The 22,856-nt window shown below is 50.4% G+C and overlaps 27 non-coding genes across 27 annotated transcripts; 14 read left to right on the top strand and 13 right to left on the bottom strand.

Moving 5' to 3' along the window:
- The first annotated feature begins 779 nt into the window (after positions 1 to 779).
- TRNAS-GCU (transfer RNA serine (anticodon GCU)) lies at positions 780 to 861 on the top strand. Its single transcript has one exon. It is a non-coding gene; the product is annotated as a tRNA-Ser (tRNA).
- A 375-nt stretch (positions 862 to 1,236) lies between these two features.
- TRNAT-AGU (transfer RNA threonine (anticodon AGU)) lies at positions 1,237 to 1,310 on the bottom strand. The gene has a single exon. It is a non-coding gene; the product is annotated as a tRNA-Thr (tRNA).
- Positions 1,311 to 2,615: 1,305 nt separating this feature from the next.
- TRNAT-AGU (transfer RNA threonine (anticodon AGU)) lies at positions 2,616 to 2,689 on the bottom strand. Its single transcript has one exon. It is a non-coding gene; the product is annotated as a tRNA-Thr (tRNA).
- An 852-nt stretch (positions 2,690 to 3,541) lies between these two features.
- On the top strand, positions 3,542 to 3,623 carry TRNAS-GCU (transfer RNA serine (anticodon GCU)). Its single transcript has one exon. It is a non-coding gene; the product is annotated as a tRNA-Ser (tRNA).
- A 371-nt stretch (positions 3,624 to 3,994) lies between these two features.
- On the bottom strand, positions 3,995 to 4,068 carry TRNAT-AGU (transfer RNA threonine (anticodon AGU)). The gene has a single exon. It is a non-coding gene; the product is annotated as a tRNA-Thr (tRNA).
- A 1,309-nt stretch (positions 4,069 to 5,377) lies between these two features.
- Positions 5,378 to 5,451, bottom strand: TRNAT-AGU (transfer RNA threonine (anticodon AGU)). The gene has a single exon. It is a non-coding gene; the product is annotated as a tRNA-Thr (tRNA).
- Positions 5,452 to 6,303: 852 nt separating this feature from the next.
- TRNAS-GCU (transfer RNA serine (anticodon GCU)) lies at positions 6,304 to 6,385 on the top strand. Its single transcript has one exon. It is a non-coding gene; the product is annotated as a tRNA-Ser (tRNA).
- Positions 6,386 to 6,756: 371 nt separating this feature from the next.
- TRNAT-AGU (transfer RNA threonine (anticodon AGU)) lies at positions 6,757 to 6,830 on the bottom strand. Its single transcript has one exon. It is a non-coding gene; the product is annotated as a tRNA-Thr (tRNA).
- Positions 6,831 to 7,682: 852 nt separating this feature from the next.
- TRNAS-GCU (transfer RNA serine (anticodon GCU)) lies at positions 7,683 to 7,764 on the top strand. Its single transcript has one exon. It is a non-coding gene; the product is annotated as a tRNA-Ser (tRNA).
- Positions 7,765 to 8,139: 375 nt separating this feature from the next.
- Positions 8,140 to 8,213, bottom strand: TRNAT-AGU (transfer RNA threonine (anticodon AGU)). The gene has a single exon. It is a non-coding gene; the product is annotated as a tRNA-Thr (tRNA).
- An 852-nt stretch (positions 8,214 to 9,065) lies between these two features.
- Positions 9,066 to 9,147, top strand: TRNAS-GCU (transfer RNA serine (anticodon GCU)). The gene has a single exon. It is a non-coding gene; the product is annotated as a tRNA-Ser (tRNA).
- A 371-nt stretch (positions 9,148 to 9,518) lies between these two features.
- TRNAT-AGU (transfer RNA threonine (anticodon AGU)) lies at positions 9,519 to 9,592 on the bottom strand. The gene has a single exon. It is a non-coding gene; the product is annotated as a tRNA-Thr (tRNA).
- An 852-nt stretch (positions 9,593 to 10,444) lies between these two features.
- Positions 10,445 to 10,526, top strand: TRNAS-GCU (transfer RNA serine (anticodon GCU)). The gene has a single exon. It is a non-coding gene; the product is annotated as a tRNA-Ser (tRNA).
- Positions 10,527 to 10,901: 375 nt separating this feature from the next.
- On the bottom strand, positions 10,902 to 10,975 carry TRNAT-AGU (transfer RNA threonine (anticodon AGU)). The gene has a single exon. It is a non-coding gene; the product is annotated as a tRNA-Thr (tRNA).
- Positions 10,976 to 11,827: 852 nt separating this feature from the next.
- On the top strand, positions 11,828 to 11,909 carry TRNAS-GCU (transfer RNA serine (anticodon GCU)). The gene has a single exon. It is a non-coding gene; the product is annotated as a tRNA-Ser (tRNA).
- Positions 11,910 to 13,210: 1,301 nt separating this feature from the next.
- TRNAS-GCU (transfer RNA serine (anticodon GCU)) lies at positions 13,211 to 13,292 on the top strand. Its single transcript has one exon. It is a non-coding gene; the product is annotated as a tRNA-Ser (tRNA).
- A 1,301-nt stretch (positions 13,293 to 14,593) lies between these two features.
- On the top strand, positions 14,594 to 14,675 carry TRNAS-GCU (transfer RNA serine (anticodon GCU)). The gene has a single exon. It is a non-coding gene; the product is annotated as a tRNA-Ser (tRNA).
- A 371-nt stretch (positions 14,676 to 15,046) lies between these two features.
- On the bottom strand, positions 15,047 to 15,120 carry TRNAT-AGU (transfer RNA threonine (anticodon AGU)). The gene has a single exon. It is a non-coding gene; the product is annotated as a tRNA-Thr (tRNA).
- Positions 15,121 to 15,972: 852 nt separating this feature from the next.
- Positions 15,973 to 16,054, top strand: TRNAS-GCU (transfer RNA serine (anticodon GCU)). Its single transcript has one exon. It is a non-coding gene; the product is annotated as a tRNA-Ser (tRNA).
- Positions 16,055 to 16,425: 371 nt separating this feature from the next.
- TRNAT-AGU (transfer RNA threonine (anticodon AGU)) lies at positions 16,426 to 16,499 on the bottom strand. The gene has a single exon. It is a non-coding gene; the product is annotated as a tRNA-Thr (tRNA).
- Positions 16,500 to 17,351: 852 nt separating this feature from the next.
- Positions 17,352 to 17,433, top strand: TRNAS-GCU (transfer RNA serine (anticodon GCU)). The gene has a single exon. It is a non-coding gene; the product is annotated as a tRNA-Ser (tRNA).
- Positions 17,434 to 17,804: 371 nt separating this feature from the next.
- Positions 17,805 to 17,878, bottom strand: TRNAT-AGU (transfer RNA threonine (anticodon AGU)). Its single transcript has one exon. It is a non-coding gene; the product is annotated as a tRNA-Thr (tRNA).
- An 852-nt stretch (positions 17,879 to 18,730) lies between these two features.
- On the top strand, positions 18,731 to 18,812 carry TRNAS-GCU (transfer RNA serine (anticodon GCU)). Its single transcript has one exon. It is a non-coding gene; the product is annotated as a tRNA-Ser (tRNA).
- Positions 18,813 to 19,183: 371 nt separating this feature from the next.
- Positions 19,184 to 19,257, bottom strand: TRNAT-AGU (transfer RNA threonine (anticodon AGU)). Its single transcript has one exon. It is a non-coding gene; the product is annotated as a tRNA-Thr (tRNA).
- Positions 19,258 to 20,109: 852 nt separating this feature from the next.
- On the top strand, positions 20,110 to 20,191 carry TRNAS-GCU (transfer RNA serine (anticodon GCU)). Its single transcript has one exon. It is a non-coding gene; the product is annotated as a tRNA-Ser (tRNA).
- A 1,301-nt stretch (positions 20,192 to 21,492) lies between these two features.
- On the top strand, positions 21,493 to 21,574 carry TRNAS-GCU (transfer RNA serine (anticodon GCU)). Its single transcript has one exon. It is a non-coding gene; the product is annotated as a tRNA-Ser (tRNA).
- Positions 21,575 to 21,949: 375 nt separating this feature from the next.
- Positions 21,950 to 22,023, bottom strand: TRNAT-AGU (transfer RNA threonine (anticodon AGU)). Its single transcript has one exon. It is a non-coding gene; the product is annotated as a tRNA-Thr (tRNA).
- Between the last annotated feature and the right edge of the window lie 833 nt (positions 22,024 to 22,856).

Raw genomic sequence — 22,856 nt, forward strand, 5'->3', positions numbered from 1 at the left:
GAAAGCGCTGGATCTCCTGTTTACTAGACAGGCGCTTGAAACGACCAAGCCACAGCGCCCTGCGAATAAACCGCCGCCGGAAAGCCTGCCAAACGGCATCTCTAATGGATGACTCCAATTTCTGCGCGCCTGTATTATTTGACGCAGCCCTTACAGCGTTTGCCTTTTTATCCCATCCTCGCCAGGAGGACCCATGTGGACAATAGAAGTCCCCCCTCCCCTTCCCTTCACGCCCCCCAAACATCCGCAGTGAGTTTCACGGGGTTGCCTTTGCAAAAGCTAAGAGACCTTCACTTCTATTCCATACTCGGCAGCAACATTTAATAATAGGAAGTCCCTGCGAGTCGTGACGTTTAAGAAATCAAATCTTTTTGAGAAAGGCGCTGCTTGAAACCGCACGGACAAATTGGCAGAATGCCACAGCAGTTAGACGCATGTGGAGGGCTAGAGATTTGTGGTGGCGTGGCTGATTGAGCCAGCGCAGCATGCATCCAGATCTGTCTTGCTTTCACGGCATATTTAAGGAATAGACTGATTGAAGGAATGCCAGGGAAGTACAGACATGAGTAAGAACTATTGATGACTAGAGACATTTTGGCATTTAAACCCTTGGCGTGGGTTTATCTCTGGTAGAATTTCCACTAGAAAGACATTATATACCGTAGGAGGTGAGATAAGGCCCACTGGGCCAATGAACGACGCTACACGAGGTTGAGTGGAAACGCAGCCCAAGGCTCCTCAAAATTCTTTTGGGGATGTTGGGAATCGGCCGCCGCCAGGACGAGGTGGCCGAGTGGTTAAGGCGATGGACTGCTAATCCATTGTGCTCTGCATGCATGGGTTCGAATCCCATCCTCGTCGATTCTTTCTGACGTTTCCCACTTGGTAACTTGCTTTGCTGAGCCTCTTTTGTCTGCCAGCGGATGCCCAGAGCACGGACATTCGCAATCACCATTCAAGAAGGGCCGTTGGCAAACTCTGCAATGACGTCTAGATGGATGGATGGTGTGGCCGATGAAGGGGGGCACTAGGAAGTCACCTCTCTTTTCATTTGTCTGGCTTGATGCCATCCTATATCCTCTAAAGAAGGTGGTGGCAGAGTTCCTCCTTTTCCCGCCATTAGCCAATACACATTCTTTATCCCGCCATGGGTCTATCTTTGGGCTGTGGGAAAGGCAAGTTCGATGTCAAACGCCTCCTTATCATTTTGCGTGAAAAGCTGAAAATAGGGAAGGTAGGCACTGCTGAGATTCGAACTCAGGATCTCCTGTTTACTAGATAGGCGCTTTAACCAACTAAGCCACAGCGCCACATGAGGAAGCCGCCGGGTGCCCGGGTTACAATACGGGCGCTTTAACCAACCAAGCCACAGTGCCACGGAAAGAAAGCGCTGGATCTCCTGTTTACTAGACAGGCGCTTGAAACGACCAAGCCACAGCGCCCTGCGAATAAACCGCCGCCGGGAAGCCTGCCAAACGGCATCTCTAATGGATGACTCCAATTTCTGCGCGCCTGTATTATTTGACGCAGCCCTTACAGCGTTTGCCTTTTTATCCCATCCTCGCCAGGAGGACCCATGTGGACAATAGAAGTCCCCCCTCCCCTTCCCTTCACGCCCCCCAAACATCCGCAGTGAGTTTCACGGGGTTGCCTTTGCAAAAGCTAAGAGACCTTCACTTCTATTCCATACTCGGCAGCAACATTTAATAATAGGAAGTCCCTGCGAGTCGTGACATTTAAGAAATCAAATCTTTTTGGGAAAGGCGCTGCTTGAAACCGCACGGACAAATTGGCAGAATGCCACAGCAGTTGGACGCATGTGGAGGGCTAGAGATTTGTGGTGGCGTGGCTGATTGAGCCAGCGCAGCATGCATCCAGATCTGTCTTGCATTCACGGCATATTTAAGGAATAGACTGATTGAAGGAATGCCAGGGAAGTACAGACATGAGTAAGAACTATTGATGACTAGAGACATTTTGGCATTTAAACCCTTGGCGTGGGTTTATCTCTGGTAGACTTTCCACTAGAAAGACATTATATACCGTAGGAGGTGAGATAAGGCCCACTGGGCCAATGAACGACGCTACACGAGGTTGAGTGAAAACGCAGCCCAAGGCTCCTCAAAATTCTTTTGGGGATGTTGGGAATTGGCTGCCGCCAGGACGAGGTGGCCGAGTGGTTAAGGCGATGGACTGCTAATCCATTGTGCTCTGAATGCATGGGTTCGAATCCCATCCTCGTCGATTCTTTCTGACGTTTCCCACTTGGAAACTTGCTTTGCTGAGCCTCTTTTGTCTGCCAGCGGATGCCCAGAGCACGGACATTCGCAATCACCATTCAAGAAGGGCCGTTGGCAAACTCTGCAATGACGTCTGGATGGATGTTGTGGCCGATGAAGGGGGGCACTAGGAAGTCACCTCTCTTTTCATTTTTCTGGCTTGATGCCATCCTATATCCTCTAAAGAAGGTGGTGGCAGAGTTCCTCCTTTTCCCGCCATTAGCCAATACACATTCTTTATCCCGCCATGGGTCTATCTTTGGGCTGTGGGAAAGGCAAGTTCGATGTCAAACGCCTCCTTATCATTTTGCGTGAAAAGCTGAAAATAGGGAAGGTAGGCACTGCTGAGATTCGAACTCAGGATCTCCTGTTTACTAGACAGGCGCTTTAACCAACTAAGCCACAGCGCCACATGAGGAAGCCACCGGGTGCCCGGGTTACAATACGGGCGCTTTAACCAACCAAGCCACAGTGCCACGGAAAGAAAGCGCTGGATCTCCTGTTTACTAGACAGGCGCTTGAAACGACCAAGCCACAGCGCCCTGCGAATAAACCGCCGCCGGGAAGCCTGCCAAACGGCATCTCTAATGGATGACTCCAATTTCTGCGCGCCTGTATTATTTGACACAGCCCTTACAGCGTTTGCCTTTTTATCCCATCCTCGCCAGGAGGACCCATGTGGACAATAGAAGTCCCCCCTCCCCTTCCCTTCACGCCCCCCAAACATCCGCAGTGAGTTTCACGGGGTTGCCTTTGCAAAAGCTAAGAGACCTTCACTTCTATTCCATACTCGGCAGCAACATTTAATAATAGGAAGTCCCTGCGAGTCGTGACATTTAAGAAATCAAATCTTTTTGGGAAAGGCGCTGCTTGAAACCGCACGGACAAATTGGCAGAATGCCACAGCAGTTGGACGCATGTGGAGGGCTAGAGATTTGTGGTGGCGTGGCTGATTGAGCCAGCGCAGCATGCATCCAGATCTGTCTTGCTTTCACGGCATATTTAAGGAATAGACTGATTGAAGGAATGCCAGGGAAGTACAGACATGAGTAAGAACTATTGATGACTAGAGACATTTTGGCATTTAAACCCTTGGCGTGGGTTTATCTCTGGTAGACTTTCCACTAGAAAGACATTATATACCGTAGGAGGTGAGATAAGGCCCACTGGGCCAATGAACGACGCTACACGAGGTTGAGTGGAAACGCAGCCCAAGGCTCCTCAAAATTCTTTTGGGGATGTTGGGAATCGGCCGCCGCCAGGACGAGGTGGCCGAGTGGTTAAGGCGATGGACTGCTAATCCATTGTGCTCTGCATGCATGGGTTCGAATCCCATCCTCGTCGATTCTTTCTGACGTTTCCCACTTGGAAACTTGCTTTGCTGAGCCTCTTTTGTCTGCCAGCGGATGCCCAGAGCACGGACATTCGCAATCACCATTCAAGAAGGGCCGTTGGCAAACTCTGCAATGACGTCTGGATGGATGGTGTGGCCGATGAAGGGGGGCACTAGGAAGTCACCTCTCTTTTCATTTGTCTGGCTTGATGCCATCCTATATCCTCTAAAGAAGGTGGTGGCAGAGTTCCTCCTTTTCCCGCCATTAGCCAATACACATTCTTTATCCCGCCATGGGTCTATCTTTGGGCTGTGGGAAAGGCAAGTTCGATGTCAAACGCCTCCTTATCATTTTGCGTGAAAAGCTGAAAATAGGGAAGGTAGGCACTGCTGAGATTCGAACTCAGGATCTCCTGTTTACTAGACAGGCGCTTTAACCAACTAAGCCACAGCGCCACATGAGGAAGCCGCCGGGTGCCCGGGTTACAATACGGGCGCTTTAACCAACCAAGCCACAGTGCCACGGAAAGAAAGCGCTGGATCTCCTGTTTACTAGACAGGCGCTTGAAACGACCAAGCCACAGCGCCCTGCGAATAAACCGCCGCCGGAAAGCCTGCCAAACGGCATCTCTAATGGATGACTCCAATTTCTGCGCGCCTGTATTATTTGACGCAGCCCTTACAGCGTTTGCCTTTTTATCCCATCCTCGCCAGGAGGACCCATGTGGACAATAGAAGTCCCCCCTCCCCTTCCCTTCACGCCCCCCAAACATCCGCAGTGAGTTTCACGGGGTTGCCTTTGCAAAAGCTAAGAGACCTTCACTTCTATTCCATACTCGGCAGCAACATTTAATAATAGGAAGTCCCTGCGAGTCGTGACATTTAAGAAATCAAATCTTTTTGAGAAAGGCGCTGCTTGAAACCGCACGGACAAATTGGCAGAATGCCACAGCAGTTAGACGCATGTGGAGGGCTAGAGATTTGTGGTGGCGTGGCTGATTGAGCCAGCGCAGCATGCATCCAGATCTGTCTTGCTTTCACGGCATATTTAAGGAATAGACTGATTGAAGGAATGCCAGGGAAGTACAGACATGAGTAAGAACTATTGATGACTAGAGACATTTTGGCATTTAAACCCTTGGCGTGGGTTTATCTCTGGTAGAATTTCCACTAGAAAGACATTATATACCGTAGGAGGTGAGATAAGGCCCACTGGGCCAATGAACGACGCTACACGAGGTTGAGTGGAAACGCAGCCCAAGGCTCCTCAAAATTCTTTTGGGGATGTTGGGAATCGGCCGCCGCCAGGACGAGGTGACCGAGTGGTTAAGGCGATGGACTGCTAATCCATTGTGCTCTGCATGCATGGGTTCGAATCCCATCCTCGTCGATTCTTTCTGACGTTTCCCACTTGGTAACTTGCTTTGCTGAGCCTCTTTTGTCTGCCAGCGGATGCCCAGAGCACGGACATTCGCAATCACCATTCAAGAAGGGCCGTTGGCAAACTCTGCAATGACGTCTAGATGGATGGATGGTGTGGCCGATGAAGGGGGGCACTAGGAAGTCACCTCTCTTTTCATTTGTCTGGCTTGATGCCATCCTATATCCTCTAAAGAAGGTGGTGGCAGAGTTCCTCCTTTTCCCGCCATTAGCCAATACACATTCTTTATCCCGCCATGGGTCTATCTTTGGGCTGTGGGAAAGGCAAGTTCGATGTCAAACGCCTCCTTATCATTTTGCGTGAAAAGCTGAAAATAGGGAAGGTAGGCACTGCTGAGATTCGAACTCAGGATCTCCTGTTTACTAGATAGGCGCTTTAACCAACTAAGCCACAGCGCCACATGAGGAAGCCGCCGGGTGCCCGGGTTACAATACGGGCGCTTTAACCAACCAAGCCACAGTGCCACGGAAAGAAAGCGCTGGATCTCCTGTTTACTAGACAGGCGCTTGAAACGACCAAGCCACAGCGCCCTGCGAATAAACCGCCGCCGGGAAGCCTGCCAAACGGCATCTCTAATGGATGACTCCAATTTCTGCGCGCCTGTATTATTTGACGCAGCCCTTACAGCGTTTGCCTTTTTATCCCATCCTCGCCAGGAGGACCCATGTGGACAATAGAAGTCCCCCCTCCCCTTCCCTTCACGCCCCCCAAACATCCGCAGTGAGTTTCACGGGGTTGCCTTTGCAAAAGCTAAGAGACCTTCACTTCTATTCCATACTCGGCAGCAACATTTAATAATAGGAAGTCCCTGCGAGTCGTGACATTTAAGAAATCAAATCTTTTTGGGAAAGGCGCTGCTTGAAACCGCACGGACAAATTGGCAGAATGCCACAGCAGTTGGACGCATGTGGAGGGCTAGAGATTTGTGGTGGCGTGGCTGATTGAGCCAGCGCAGCATGCATCCAGATCTGTCTTGCATTCACGGCATATTTAAGGAATAGACTGATTGAAGGAATGCCAGGGAAGTACAGACATGAGTAAGAACTATTGATGACTAGAGACATTTTGGCATTTAAACCCTTGGCGTGGGTTTATCTCTGGTAGACTTTCCACTAGAAAGACATTATATACCGTAGGAGGTGAGATAAGGCCCACTGGGCCAATGAACGACGCTACACGAGGTTGAGTGGAAACGCAGCCCAAGGCTCCTCAAAATTCTTTTGGGGATGTTGGGAATCGGCCGCCGCCAGGACGAGGTGGCCGAGTGGTTAAGGCGATGGACTGCTAATCCATTGTGCTCTGCATGCATGGGTTCGAATCCCATCCTCGTCGATTCTTTCTGACGTTTCCCACTTGGAAACTTGCTTTGCTGAGCCTCTTTTGTCTGCCAGCGGATGCCCAGAGCACGGACATTCGCAATCACCATTCAAGAAGGGCCGTTGGCAAACTCTGCAATGACGTCTGGATGGATGGTGTGGCCGATGAAGGGGGGCACTAGGAAGTCACCTCTCTTTTCATTTGTCTGGCTTGATGCCATCCTATATCCTCTAAAGAAGGTGGTGGCAGAGTTCCTCCTTTTCCCGCCATTAGCCAATACACATTCTTTATCCCGCCATGGGTCTATCTTTGGGCTGTGGGAAAGGCAAGTTCGATGTCAAACGCCTCCTTATCATTTTGCGTGAAAAGCTGAAAATAGGGAAGGTAGGCACTGCTGAGATTCGAACTCAGGATCTCCTGTTTACTAGACAGGCGCTTTAACCAACTAAGCCACAGCGCCACATGAGGAAGCCGCCGGGTGCCCGGGTTACAATACGGGCGCTTTAACCAACCAAGCCACAGTGCCACGGAAAGAAAGCGCTGGATCTCCTGTTTACTAGACAGGCGCTTGAAACGACCAAGCCACAGCGCCCTGCGAATAAACCGCCGCCGGAAAGCCTGCCAAACGGCATCTCTAATGGATGACTCCAATTTCTGCGCGCCTGTATTATTTGACGCAGCCCTTACAGCGTTTGCCTTTTTATCCCATCCTCGCCAGGAGGACCCATGTGGACAATAGAAGTCCCCCCTCCCCTTCCCTTCACGCCCCCCAAACATCCGCAGTGAGTTTCACGGGGTTGCCTTTGCAAAAGCTAAGAGACCTTCACTTCTATTCCATACTCGGCAGCAACATTTAATAATAGGAAGTCCCTGCGAGTCGTGACATTTAAGAAATCAAATCTTTTTGAGAAAGGCGCTGCTTGAAACCGCACGGACAAATTGGCAGAATGCCACAGCAGTTAGACGCATGTGGAGGGCTAGAGATTTGTGGTGGCGTGGCTGATTGAGCCAGCGCAGCATGCATCCAGATCTGTCTTGCTTTCACGGCATATTTAAGGAATAGACTGATTGAAGGAATGCCAGGGAAGTACAGACATGAGTAAGAACTATTGATGACTAGAGACATTTTGGCATTTAAACCCTTGGCGTGGGTTTATCTCTGGTAGAATTTCCACTAGAAAGACATTATATACCGTAGGAGGTGAGATAAGGCCCACTGGGCCAATGAACGACGCTACACGAGGTTGAGTGGAAACGCAGCCCAAGGCTCCTCAAAATTCTTTTGGGGATGTTGGGAATCGGCCGCCGCCAGGACGAGGTGGCCGAGTGGTTAAGGCGATGGACTGCTAATCCATTGTGCTCTGCATGCATGGGTTCGAATCCCATCCTCGTCGATTCTTTCTGACGTTTCCCACTTGGTAACTTGCTTTGCTGAGCCTCTTTTGTCTGCCAGCGGATGCCCAGAGCACGGACATTCGCAATCACCATTCAAGAAGGGCCGTTGGCAAACTCTGCAATGACGTCTAGATGGATGGATGGTGTGGCCGATGAAGGGGGGCACTAGGAAGTCACCTCTCTTTTCATTTGTCTGGCTTGATGCCATCCTATATCCTCTAAAGAAGGTGGTGGCAGAGTTCCTCCTTTTCCCGCCATTAGCCAATACACATTCTTTATCCCGCCATGGGTCTATCTTTGGGCTGTGGGAAAGGCAAGTTCGATGTCAAACGCCTCCTTATCATTTTGCGTGAAAAGCTGAAAATAGGGAAGGTAGGCACTGCTGAGATTCGAACTCAGGATCTCCTGTTTACTAGATAGGCGCTTTAACCAACTAAGCCACAGCGCCACATGAGGAAGCCGCCGGGTGCCCGGGTTACAATACGGGCGCTTTAACCAACCAAGCCACAGTGCCACGGAAAGAAAGCGCTGGATCTCCTGTTTACTAGACAGGCGCTTGAAACGACCAAGCCACAGCGCCCTGCGAATAAACCGCCGCCGGGAAGCCTGCCAAACGGCATCTCTAATGGATGACTCCAATTTCTGCGCGCCTGTATTATTTGACGCAGCCCTTACAGCGTTTGCCTTTTTATCCCATCCTCGCCAGGAGGACCCATGTGGACAATAGAAGTCCCCCCTCCCCTTCCCTTCACGCCCCCCAAACATCCGCAGTGAGTTTCACGGGGTTGCCTTTGCAAAAGCTAAGAGACCTTCACTTCTATTCCATACTCGGCAGCAACATTTAATAATAGGAAGTCCCTGCGAGTCGTGACATTTAAGAAATCAAATCTTTTTGGGAAAGGCGCTGCTTGAAACCGCACGGACAAATTGGCAGAATGCCACAGCAGTTGGACGCATGTGGAGGGCTAGAGATTTGTGGTGGCGTGGCTGATTGAGCCAGCGCAGCATGCATCCAGATCTGTCTTGCTTTCACGGCATATTTAAGGAATAGACTGATTGAAGGAATGCCAGGGAAGTACAGACATGAGTAAGAACTATTGATGACTAGAGACATTTTGGCATTTAAACCCTTGGCGTGGGTTTATCTCTGGTAGACTTTCCACTAGAAAGACATTATATACCGTAGGAGGTGAGATAAGGCCCACTGGGCCAATGAACGACGCTACACGAGGTTGAGTGGAAACGCAGCCCAAGGCTCCTCAAAATTCTTTTGGGGATGTTGGGAATCGGCCGCCGCCAGGACGAGGTGGCCGAGTGGTTAAGGCGATGGACTGCTAATCCATTGTGCTCTGCATGCATGGGTTCGAATCCCATCCTCGTCGATTCTTTCTGACGTTTCCCACTTGGAAACTTGCTTTGCTGAGCCTCTTTTGTCTGCCAGCGGATGCCCAGAGCACGGACATTCGCAATCACCATTCAAGAAGGGCCGTTGGCAAACTCTGCAATGACGTCTGGATGGATGTTGTGGCCGATGAAGGGGGGCACTAGGAAGTCACCTCTCTTTTCATTTTTCTGGCTTGATGCCATCCTATATCCTCTAAAGAAGGTGGTGGCAGAGTTCCTCCTTTTCCCGCCATTAGCCAATACACATTCTTTATCCCGCCATGGGTCTATCTTTGGGCTGTGGGAAAGGCAAGTTCGATGTCAAACGCCTCCTTATCATTTTGCGTGAAAAGCTGAAAATAGGGAAGGTAGGCACTGCTGAGATTCGAACTCAGGATCTCCTGTTTACTAGACAGGCGCTTTAACCAACTAAGCCACAGCGCCACATGAGGAAGCCACCGGGTGCCCGGGTTACAATACGGGCGCTTTAACCAACTAAGCCACAGTGCCACGGAAAGAAAGCGCTGGATCTCCTGTTTACTAGACAGGCGCTTGAAACGACCAAGCCACAGCGCCCTGCGAATAAACCGCCGCCGGGAAGCCTGCCAAACGGCATCTCTAATGGATGACTCCAATTTCTGCGCGCCTGTATTATTTGACACAGCCCTTACAGCGTTTGCCTTTTTATCCCATCCTCGCCAGGAGGACCCATGTGGACAATAGAAGTCCCCCCTCCCCTTCCCTTCACGCCCCCCAAACATCCGCAGTGAGTTTCACGGGGTTGCCTTTGCAAAAGCTAAGAGACCTTCACTTCTATTCCATACTCGGCAGCAACATTTAATAATAGGAAGTCCCTGCGAGTCGTGACATTTAAGAAATCAAATCTTTTTGGGAAAGGCGCTGCTTGAAACCGCACGGATAAATTGGCAGAATGCCACAGCAGTTGGACGCATGTGGAGGGCTAGAGATTTGTGGTGGCGTGGCTGATTGAGCCAGCGCAGCATGCATCCAGATCTGTCTTGCTTTCACGGCATATTTAAGGAATAGACTGATTGAAGGAATGCCAGGGAAGTACAGACATGAGTAAGAACTATTGATGACTAGAGACATTTTGGCATTTAAACCCTTGGCGTGGGTTTATCTCTGGTAGACTTTCCACTAGAAAGACATTATATACCGTAGGAGGTGAGATAAGGCCCACTGGGCCAATGAACGACGCTACACGAGGTTGAGTGGAAACGCAGCCCAAGGCTCCTCAAAATTCTTTTGGGGATGTTGGGAATCGGCCGCCGCCATGACGAGGTGGCCGAGTGGTTAAGGCGATGGACTGCTAATCCATTGTGCTCTGCATGCATGGGTTCGAATCCCATCCTCGTCGATTCTTTCTGACGTTTCCCGCTTGGAAACTTGCTTTGCTGAGCCTCTTTTGTCTGCCAGCGGATGCCCAGAGCACGGACATTCGCAATCACCATTCAAGAAGGGCCGTTGGCAAACTCTGCAATGACGTCTAGATGGATGGATGGTGTGGCCGATGAAGGGGGGCACTAGGAAGTCACCTCTCTTTTCATTTGTCTGGCTTGATGCCATCCTATATCCTCTAAAGAAGGTGGTGGCAGAGTTCCTCCTTTTCCCGCCATTAGCCAATACACATTCTTTATCCCGCCATGGGTCTATCTTTGGGCTGTGGGAAAGGCAAGTTCGATGTCAAACGCCTCCTTATCATTTTGCGTGAAAAGCTGAAAATAGGGAAGGGAGGCACTGCTGAGATTCGAACTCAGGATCTCCTGTTTACTAGACAGGCGCTTTAACCAACTAAGCCACAGCGCCACATGAGGAAGCCGCCGGGTGCCCGGGTTACAATACGGGCGCTTTAACCAACCAAGCCACAGTGCCACGGAAAGAAAGCGCTGGATCTCCTGTTTACTAGACAGGCGCTTGAAACGACCAAGCCACAGCGCCCTGCGAATAAACCGCCGCCGGAAAGCCTGCCAAACGGCATCTCTAATGGATGACTCCAATTTCTGCGCGCCTGTATTATTTGACGCAGCCCTTACAGCGTTTGCCTTTTTATCCCATCCTCGCCAGGAGGACCCATGTGGACAATAGAAGTCCCCCCTCCCCTTCCCTTCACGCCCCCCAAACATCCGCAGTGAGTTTCACGGGGTTGCCTTTGCAAAAGCTAAGAGACCTTCACTTCTATTCCATACTCGGCAGCAACATTTAATAATAGGAAGTCCCTGCGAGTCGTGACATTTAAGAAATCAAATCTTTTTGAGAAAGGCGCTGCTTGAAACCGCACGGACAAATTGGCAGAATGCCACAGCAGTTGGACGCATGTGGAGGGCTAGAGATTTGTGGTGGCGTGGCTGATTGAGCCAGCGCAGCATGCATCCAGATCTGTCTTGCTTTCACGGCATATTTAAGGAATAGACTGATTGAAGGAATGCCAGGGAAGTACAGACATGAGTAAGAACTATTGATGACTAGAGACATTTTGGCATTTAAACCCTTGGCGTGGGTTTATCTCTGGTAGAATTTCCACTAGAAAGACATTATATACCGTAGGAGGTGAGATAAGGCCCACTGGGCCAATGAACGACGCTACACGAGGTTGAGTGGAAACGCAGCCCAAGGCTCCTCAAAATTCTTTTGGGGATGTTGGGAATTGGCCGCCGCCAGGACGAGGTGGCCGAGTGGTTAAGGCGATGGACTGCTAATCCATTGTGCTCTGCATGCATGGGTTCGAATCCCATCCTCGTCGATTCTTTCTGACGTTTCCCACTTGGTAACTTGCTTTGCTGAGCCTCTTTTGTCTGCCAGCGGATGCCCAGAGCACGGACATTCGCAATCACCATTCAAGAAGGGCCGTTGGCAAACTCTGCAATGACGTCTAGATGGATGGATGGTGTGGCCGATGAAGGGGGGCACTAGGAAGTCACCTCTCTTTTCATTTGTCTGGCTTGATGCCATCCTATATCCTCTAAAGAAGGTGGTGGCAGAGTTCCTCCTTTTCCCGCCATTAGCCAATACACATTCTTTATCCCGCCATGGGTCTATCTTTGGGCTGTGGGAAAGGCAAGTTCGATGTCAAACGCCTCCTTATCATTTTGCGTGAAAAGCTGAAAATAGGGAAGGTAGGCACTGCTGAGATTCGAACTCAGGATCTCCTGTTTACTACATAGGCGCTTTAACCAACTAAGCCACAGCGCCACATGAGGAAGCCGCCGGGTGCCCGGGTTACAATACGGGCGCTTTAACCAACCAAGCCACAGTGCCACGGAAAGAAAGCGCTGGATCTCCTGTTTACTAGACAGGCGCTTGAAACGACCAAGCCACAGCGCCCTGCGAATAAACCGCCGCCGGGAAGCCTGCCAAACGGCATCTCTAATGGATGACTCCAATTTCTGCGCGCCTGTATTATTTGACGCAGCCTTTACAGCGTTTGCCTTTTTATCCCATCCTCGCCAGGAGGACCCATGTGGACAATAGAAGTCCCCCCTCCCCTTCCCTTCACGCCCCCCAAACATCCGCAGTGAGTTTCACGGGGTTGCCTTTGCAAAAGCTAAGAGACCTTCACTTCTATTCCATACTCGGCAGCAACATTTAATAATAGGAAGTCCCTGCGAGTCGTGACATTTAAGAAATCAAATCTTTTTGGGAAAGGCGCTGCTTGAAACCGCACGGACAAATTGGCAGAATGCCACAGCAGTTGGACGCATGTGGAGGGCTAGAGATTTGTGGTGGCGTGGCTGATTGAGCCAGCGCAGCATGCATCCAGATCTGTCTTGCATTCACGGCATATTTAAGGAATAGACTGATTGAAGGAATGCCAGGGAAGTACAGACATGAGTAAGAACTATTGATGACTAGAGACATTTTGGCATTTAAACCCTTGGCGTGGGTTTATCTCTGGTAGACTTTCCACTAGAAAGACATTATATACCGTAGGAGGTGAGATAAGGCCCCCTGGGCCAATGAACGACGCTACACGAGGTTGAGTGGAAACGCAGCCCAAGGCTCCTCAAAATTCTTTTGGGGATGTTGGGAATCGGCCGCCGCCAGGACGAGGTGGCCGAGTGGTTAAGGCGATGGACTGCTAATCCATTGTGCTCTGCATGCATGGGTTCGAATCCCATCCTCGTCGATTCTTTCTGACGTTTCCCACTTGGTAACTTGCTTTGCTGAGCCTCTTTTGTCTGCCAGCGGATGCCCAGAGCACGGACATTCGCAATCACCATTCAAGAAGGGCCGTTGGCAAACTCTGCAATGACGTCTAGATGGATGGATGGTGTGGCCGATGAAGGGGGGCACTAGGAAGTCACCTCTCTTTTCATTTGTCTGGCTTGATGCCATCCTATATCCTCTAAAGAAGGTGGTGGCAGAGTTCCTCCTTTTCCCGCCATTAGCCAATACACATTCTTTATCCCGCCATGGGTCTATCTTTGGGCTGTGGGAAAGGCAAGTTCGATGTCAAACGCCTCCTTATCATTTTGCGTGAAAAGCTGAAAATAGGGAAGGTAGGCACTGCTGAGATTCGAACTCAGGATCTCCTGTTTACTAGACAGGCGCTTTAACCAACTAAGTCACAGCGCCACATGAGGAAGCCGCCGGGTGCCCGGGTTACAATACGGGCGCTTTAACCAACCAAGCCACAGTGCCACGGAAAGAAAGCGCTGGATCTCCTGTTTACTAGACAGGCGCTTGAAACGACCAAGCCACAGCGCCCTGCGAATAAACCGCCGCCGGGAAGCCTGCCAAACGGCATCTCTAATGGATGACTCCAATTTCTGCGCGCCTGTATTATTTGACGCAGCCCTTACAGCATTTGCCTTTTTATCCCATCCTCGCCAGGAGGACCCATGTGGACAATAGAAGTCCCCCCTCCCCTTCCCTTCACGTCCCCCAAACATCCGCAGTGAGTTTCACGGGGTTGCCTTTGCAAAAGCTAAGAGACCTTCACTTCTATTCCATACTCGGCAGCAACATTTAATAATAGGAAGTCCCTGCGAGTCGTGACATTTAAGAAATCAAATCTTTTTGGGAAAGGCGCTGCTTGAAACCGCACGGACAAATTGGCAGAATGCCACAGCAGTTGGACGCATGTGGAGGGCTAGAGATTTGTGGTGGCGTGGCTGATTGAGCCAGCGCAGCATGCATCCAGATCTGTCTTGCTTTCACGGCATATTTAAGGAATAGACTGATTGAAGGAATGCCAGGGAAGTACAGACATGAGTAAGAACTATTGATGACTAGAGACATTTTGGCATTTAAACCCTTGGCGTGGGTTTATCTCTGGTAGACTTTCCACTAGAAAGACATTATATACCGTAGGAGGTGAGATAAGGCCCACTGGGCCAATAAACGACGCTACACGAGGTTGAGTGGAAACGCAGCCCAAGGCTCCTCAAAATTCTTTTGGGGATGTTGGGAATCGGCCGCCGCCAGGACGAGGTGGCCGAGTGGTTAAGGCGATGGACTGCTAATCCATTGTGCTCTGCATGCATGGGTTCGAATCCCATCCTCGTCGATTCTTTCTGACGTTTCCCACTTGGAAACTTGCTTTGCTGAGCCTCTTTTGTCTGCCAGCGGATGCCCAGAGCACGGACATTCGCAATCACCATTCAAGAAGGGCCGTTGGCAAACTCTGCAATGACGTCTGGATGGATGGTGTGGCCGATGAAGGGGGGCACTAGGAAGTCACCTCTCTTTTCATTTGTCTGGCTTGATGCCATCCTATATCCTCTAAAGAAGGTGGTGGCAGAGTTCCTCCTTTTCCCGCCATTAGCCAATACACATTCTTTATCCCGCCATGGGTCTATCTTTGGGCTGTGGGAAAGGCAAGTTCGATGTCAAACGCCTCCTTATCATTTTGCGTGAAAAGCTGAAAATAGGGAAGGTAGGCACTGCTGAGATTCGAACTCAGGATCTCCTGTTTACTAGACAGGCGCTTTAACCAACTAAGCCACAGCGCCACATGATGAAGCCGCCGGGTGCCCGGGTTACAATACGGGCGCTTTAACCAACCAAGCCACAGTGCCACGGAAAGAAAGTGCTGGATCTCCTGTTTACTAGACAGGCACTTGAAACGACCAAGCCACAGCGCCCTGCGAATAAACCGCCGCCGGGAAGCCTGCCAAACGGCATCTCTAATGGATGACTCCAATTTCTGCGCGCCTGTATTATTTGACGCAGCCCTTACAGCGTTTGCCTTTTTATCCCATCCTCGCCAGGAGGACCCATGTGGACAATAGAAGTCCCCCCTCCCCTTCCCTTCACGCCCCCCAAACATCCTCAGTGAGTTTCACGGGGTTGCCTTTGCAGAAGCTAAGAGACCTTCACTTCTATTCCATACTCGGCAGCAACATTTAATAATAGGAAGTCCCTGCGAGTCGTGACATTTAAGAAATCAAATCTTTTTCAGAAAAGCGCTGCTTGAAACCGCACGGACAAATTGGCAGAATGCCACAGCAGTTGGACGCATGTGGAGGGCTAGAGATTTGTGGTGGCGTGGCTGATTGAGCCAGCGCAGCATGCATCCAGATCTGTCTTGCTTTCACGGCATATTTAAGGAATAGACTGATTGAAGGAATGCCAGGGAAGTACAGACATGAGTAAGAACTATTGATGACTAGAGACATTTTGGCATTTAAACCCTTGGCGTGGGTTTATCTCTGGTAGACTTTCCACTAGAAAGACATTATATACCGTAGGAGGTGAGATAAGGCCCACTGGGCCAATGAACGACGCTACACGAGGTTGAGTGAAAACGCAGCCCAAGGCTCCTCAAAATTCTTTTGGGGATGTTGGGAATCGGCTGCCGCCAGGACGAGGTGGCCGAGTGGTTAAGGCGATGGACTGCTAATCCATTGTGCTCTGCATGCATGGGTTCGAATCCCATCCTCGTCGATTCTTTCTGACGTTTCCCACTTGGAAACTTGCTTTGCTGAGCCTCTTTTGTCTGCCAGCGGATGCCCAGAGCACGGACATTCGCAATCACCATTCAAGAAGGGCCGTTGGCAAACTCTGCAATGACGTCTGGATGGATGTTGTGGCCGATGAAGGGGGGCACTAGGAAGTCACCTCTCTTTTCATTTGTCTGGCTTGATGCCATCCTATATCCTCTAAAGAAGGTGGTGGCAGAGTTCCTCCTTTTCCCGCCATTAGCCAATACGCATTCTATATCCCGCCATGGGTCTATCTTTGGGCTGTGGGAAAGGCAAGTTCGATGTCAAACGCCTCCTTATCATTTTGCCTGAAAAGCTGAAAATAGGGAAAGTAGGCACTGCTGAGATTTGAACTCATGATCTCCTGTTTACTAGACAGGCGCTTTAACCAACTAAGCCACAGCGCCACATGGGAAAGCCGCCGGGTGCCCGGGTTACAATACGGGCGCTTCAACCAACCAAGCCACAGTGCCAAGGAAAGAAAGCGCTGGGTCTCCTGTTTACTAGACAGGCGCTTGAAACGACCAAGCCACAACGCCCTGCGAATAAACCGCCGCCGGGAAGCCTGCCAAACGGCATCTCTAATGGATGACTCCAATTTCTGCGCGCCTGTATTATTTGACGCAGCCCTTACAGCGTTTGCCTTTTTATCCCATCCTCGCCAGGAGGACCCATGTGGACAATAGAAGTCCCCCCTCCCCTTCCCTTCACGCCCCCCAAACATCCGCAGTGAGTTTCACGGGGTTGCCTTTGCAAAAGCTAAGAGACCTTCACTTCTATTCCATACTCGGCAGCAACATTTAATAATAGGAAGTCCCTGCGAGTCGTGACATTTAAGAAATCAAATCTTTTTGGGAAAGGCGCTGCTTGAAACCGCACGGACAAATTGGCAGAATGCCACAGCAGTTGGACGCATGTGGAGGGCTAGAGATTTGTGGTGGCGTGGCTGATTGAGCCAGCGCAGCATGCATCGAGATCTGTCTTGCTTTCACGGCATATTTAAGGAATAGACTGATTGAAGGAATGCCAGGGAAGTACAGACATGAGTAAGAACTATTGATGACTAGAGACATTTTGGCATTTAAACCCTTGGCGTGGGTTTATCTCTGGTAGACTTTCCACTAGAAAGACATTATATACCGTAGGAGGTGAGATAAGGCCCACTGGGCCAATGAACGACGCTACACGAGGTTGAGTGGAAACGCAGCCCAAGGCTCCTCAAAATTCTTTTGGGGATGTTGGGAATCGGCCGCCGCCAGGACGAGGTGGCCGAGTGGTTAAGGCGATGGACTGCTAATCCATTGTGCTCTGCATGCATGAGTTCGAATCCCATCCTCGTCGATTCTTTCTGACGTTTCCCACTTGGAAACTTGCTTTGCTGAGCCTCTTTTGTCTGCCAGCGGATGCCCAGAGCACGGACATTCGCAATCACCATTCAAGAAGGGCCGTTGGCAAACTCTGCAATGACGTCTGGATAGATGGTGTGGCCGATGAAGGGGGGCACTAGGAAGTCACCTCTCTTTTCATTTGTCTGGCTTGATGCCATCCTATATCCTCTAAAGAAGGTGGTGGCAGAGTTCCTCCTTTTCCCGCCATTAGCCAATACACATTCTTTATCCCGCCATGGGTCTATCTTTGGGCTGTGGGAAAGGCAAGTTCGATGTCAAACGCCTCCTTATCATTTTGCGTGAAAAGCTGAAAATAGGGAAGGTAGGCACTGCTGAGATTCGAACTCAGGATCTCCTGTTTACTAGACAGGCGCTTTAACCAACTAAGCCACAGCGCCACATGAGGAAGCCGCCGGGTGCCCGGGTTACAATACGGGCGCTTTAACCAACCAAGCCACAGTGCCACGGAAAGAAAGCGCTGGATCTCCTGTTTACTAGACAGGCGCTTGAAACGACCAAGCCACAGCGCCCTGCGAATAAACCGCCGCCGGGAAGCCTGCCAAACGGCATCTCTAATGGATGATTCCAATTTCTGCGCGCCTGTATTATTTGACGCAGCCCTTACAGCGTTTGCCTTTTTATCCCATCCTCGCCAGGAGGACCCATGTGGACAATAGAAGTCCCCCCTCCCCTTCCCTTCACGCCCCCCAAACATCCGCAGTGAGTTTCACGGGGTTGCCTTTGCAAAAGCTAAGAGACCTTCACTTCTATTCCATACTCGGCAGCAACATTTAATAATAGGAAGTCCCTGCGAGTCGTGACATTTAAGAAATCAAATCTTTTTGGGAAAGGCGCTGCTTGAAACCGCACGGACAAATTGGCAGAATGCCACAGCAGTTGGACGCATGTGGAGGGCTAGAGATTTGTGGTGGCATGGCTGATTGAGCCAGCGCAGCATGCATCCAGATCTGTCTTGCTTTCTCGGCATATTTAAGGAATAGACTGATTGAAGGAATGCCAGGGAAGTACAGACATGAGTAAGAACTATTGATGACTAGAGACATTTTGGCATTTAAACCCTTGGCGTGGGTTTATCTCTGGTAGACTTTCCACTAGAAAGACATTATATACCGTAGGAGGTGAGATAAGGCCCACTGGGCCAATGAACGACGCTACACGAGGTTGAGTGGAAACGCAGCCCAAGGCTCCTCAAAATTCTTTTGGGGATGTTGGGAATCGGCCGCCGCCAGGACGAGGTGGCCGAGTGGTTAAGGCGATGGACTGCTAATCCATTGTGCTCTGCATGCATGGGTTCGAATCCCATCCTCGTCGATTCTTTCTGACGTTTCCCACTTGGAAACTTGCTTTGCTGAGCCTCTTTTGTCTGCCAGCGGATGCCCAGAGCACGGACATTCGCAATCACCATTCAAGAAGGGCCGTTGGCAAACTTTGCAATGACGTCTGGATGGATGGTGTGGCCGATGAAGGGGGGCACTAGGAAGTCACCTCTCTTTTCATTTGTCTGGCTTGATGCCATCCTATATCCTCTAAAGAAGGTGGTGGCAGAGTTCCTCCTTTTCCCGCCATTAGCCAATACACATTCTTTATCCCGCCATGGGTCTATCTTTGGGCTGTGGGAAAGGCAAGTTCGATGTCAAACGCCTCCTTATCATTTTGCGTGAAAAGCTGAAAATAGGGAAGGTAGGCACTGCTGAGATTCGAACTCAGGATCTCCTGTTTACTAGACAGGCGCTTTAACCAACTAAGCCACAGCGCCACATGAGGAAGCCGCCGGGTGCCCGGGTTACAATACGGGCGCTTTAACCAACCAAGCCACAGTGCCACGGAAAGAAAGCGCTGGATCTCCTGTTTACTAGACAGGCGCTTGAAACGACCAAGCCACAGCGCCCTGCGAATAAACCGCCGCCGGGAAGCCTGCCAAACGGCATCTCTAATGGATGACTCCAATTTCTGCGCGCCTGTATTATTTGACGCAGCCCTTACAGCGTTTGCCTTTTTATCCCATCCTCGCCAGGAGGACCCATGTGGACAATAGAAGTCCCCCCTCCCCTTCCCTTCACGCCCCCCAAACATCCGCAGTGAGTTTCACGGGGTTGCCTTTGCAAAAGCTAAGAGACCTTCACTTCTATTCCATACTCGGCAGCAACATTTAATAATAGGAAGTCCCTGCGAGTCGTGACATTTAAGAAATCAAATCTTTTTGGGAAAGGCGCTGCTTGAAACCGCACGGACAAATTGGCAGAATGCCACAGCAGTTGGACGCATGTGGAGGGCTAGAGATTTGTGGTGGCGTGGCTGATTGAGCCAGCGCAGCATGCATCCAGATCTGTCTTGCTTTCACGGCATATTTAAGGAATAGACTGATTGAAGGAATGCCAGGGAAGTACAGACATGAGTAAGAACTATTGATGACTAGAGACATTTTGGCATTTAAACCCTTGGCGTGGGTTTATCTCTGGTAGACTTTCCACTAGAAAGACATTATATACCGTAGGAGGTGAGATAAGGCCCACTGGGCCAATGAACGACGCTACACGAGGTTGAGTGGAAACGCAGCCCAAGGCTCCTCAAAATTCTTTTGGGGATGTTGGGAATCGGCCGCCGCCAGGACGAGGTGGCCGAGTGGTTAAGGCGATGGACTGCTAATCCATTGTGCTCTGCATGCATGGGTTCGAATCCCATCCTCGTCGATTCTTTCTGACGTTTCCCACTTGGTAACTTGCTTTGCTGAGCCTCTTTTGTCTGCCAGCGGATGCCCAGAGCACGGACATTCGCAATCACCATTCAAGAAGGGCCGTTGGCAAACTCTGCAATGACGTCTAGATGGATGGATGGTGTGGCCGATGAAGGGGGGCACTAGGAAGTCACCTCTCTTTTCATTTGTCTGGCTTGATGCCATCCTATATCCTCTAAAGAAGGTGGTGGCAGAGTTCCTCCTTTTCCCGCCATTAGCCAATACACATTCTTTATCCCGCCATGGGTCTATCTTTGGGCTGTGGGAAAGGCAAGTTCGATGTCAAACGCCTCCTTATCATTTTGCGTGAAAAGCTGAAAATAGGGAAGGTAGGCACTGCTGAGATTCGAACTCAGGATCTCCTGTTTACTAGATAGGCACTTTAACCAACTAAGCCACAGCGCCACATGAGGAAGCCGCCGGGTGCCCGGGTTACAATACGGGCGCTTTAACCAACCAAGCCACAGTGCCACGGAAAGAAAGCGCTGGATCTCCTGTTTACTAGACAGGCGCTTGAAACGACCAAGCCACAGCGCCCTGCGAATAAACCGCCGCCGGGAAGCCTGCCAAACGGCATCTCTAATGGATGACTCCAATTTCTGCGCGCCTGTATTATTTGACGCAGCCCTTACAGCGTTTGCCTTTTTATCCCATCCTCGCCAGGAGGACCCATGTGGACAATAGAAGTCCCCCCTCCCCTTCCCTTCACGCCCCCCAAACATCCGCAGTGAGTTTCACGGGGTTGCCTTTGCAAAAGCTAAGAGACCTTCACTTCTATTCCATACTCGGCAGCAACATTTAATAATAGGAAGTCCCTGCGAGTCGTGACATTTAAGAAATCAAATCTTTTTGGGAAAGGCGCTGCTTGAAACCGCACGGACAAATTGGCAGAATGCCACAGCAGTTGGACGCATGTGGAGGGCTAGAGATTTGTGGTGGCGTGGCTGATTGAGCCAGCGCAGCATGCATCCAGATCTGTCTTGCTTTCACGGCATATTTAAGGAATAGACTGATTGAAGGAATGCCAGGGAAGTACAGACATGAGTAAGAACTATTGATGACTAGAGACATTTTGGCATTTAAACCCTTGGCGTGGGTTTATCTCTGGTAGACTTTCCACTAGAAAGACATTATATACCGTAGGAGGTGAGATAAGGCCCACTGGGCCAATGAACGACGCTACACGAGGTTGAGTGGAAACGCAGCCCAAGGCTCCTCAAAATTCTTTTGGGGATGTTGGGAATCGGCCGCCGCCAGGACGAGGTGGCCGAGTGGTTAAGGCGATGGACTGCTAATCCATTGTGCTCTGCATGCATGGGTTCGAATCCCATCCTCGTCGATTCTTTCTGACGTTTCCCACTTGGAAACTTGCTTTGCTGAGCCTCTTTTGTCTGCCAGCGGATGCCCAGAGCACGGACATTCGCAATCACCATTCAAGAAGGGCCGTTGGCAAACTCTGCAATGACGTCTGGATGGATGGATGGTGTGGCCGATGAAGGGGGGCACTAGGAAGTCACCTCTCTTTTCATTTGTCTGGCTTGATGCCATCCTATATCCTCTAAAGAAGGTGGTGGCAGAGTTCCTCCTTTTCCCGCCATTAGCCAATACACATTCTTTATCCCGCCATGGGTCTATCTTTGGGCTGTGGGAAAGGCAAGTTCGATGTCAAACGCCTCCTTATCATTTTGCGTGAAAAGCTGAAAATAGGGAAGGTAGGCACTGCTGAGATTCGAACTCAGGATCTCCTGTTTACTAGACAGGCGCTTTAACCAACTAAGCCACAGCGCCACATGAGGAAGCCGCTGGGTGCCCGGGTTACAATACGGGCGCTTTAACCAACCAAGCCACAGTGCCACGGAAAGAAAGCGCTGGATCTCCTGTTTACTAGACAGGCGCTTGAAACGACCAAGCCACAGCGCCCTGCGAATAAACCGCCGCCGGGAAGCCTGCCAAACGGCATCTCTAATGGATGACTCCAATTTCTGCGCGCCTGTATTATTTGACGCAGCCCTTACAGCGTTTGCCTTTTTATCCCATCCTCGCCAGGAGGACCCATGTGGACAATAGAAGTCCCCCCTCCCCTTCCCTTCACGCCCCCCAAACATCCGCAGTGAGTTTCACGGGGTTGCCTTTGCAAAAGCTAAGAGACCTTCACTTCTATTCCATACTCGGCAGCAACATTTAATAATAGGAAGTCCCTGCGAGTCGTGACATTTAAGAAATCAAATCTTTTTGGGAAAGGCGCTGCTTGAAACCGCACGGACAAATTGGCAGAATGCCACAGCAGTTGGACGCATGTGGAGGGCTAGAGATTTGTGGTGGCGTGGCTGATTGAGCCAGCGCAGCATGCATCCAGATCTGTCTTGCATTCACGGCATATTTAAGGAATAGACTGATTGAAGGAATGCCAGGGAAGTACAGACATGAGTAAGAACTATTGATGACTAGAGACATTTTGGCATTTAAACCCTTGGCGTGGGTTTATCTCTGGTAGACTTTCCACTAGAAAGACATTATATACCGTAGGAGGTGAGATAAGGCCCACTGGGCCAATGAACGACGCTACACGAGGTTGAGTGGAAACGCAGCCCAAGGCTCCTCAAAATTCTTTTGGGGATGTT

This window comes from Leptodactylus fuscus, chromosome 7 (assembly GCF_031893055.1).
Source record: "Leptodactylus fuscus isolate aLepFus1 chromosome 7, aLepFus1.hap2, whole genome shotgun sequence".
Classification (NCBI taxonomy): Eukaryota; Metazoa; Chordata; class Amphibia; order Anura; family Leptodactylidae; genus Leptodactylus; species Leptodactylus fuscus.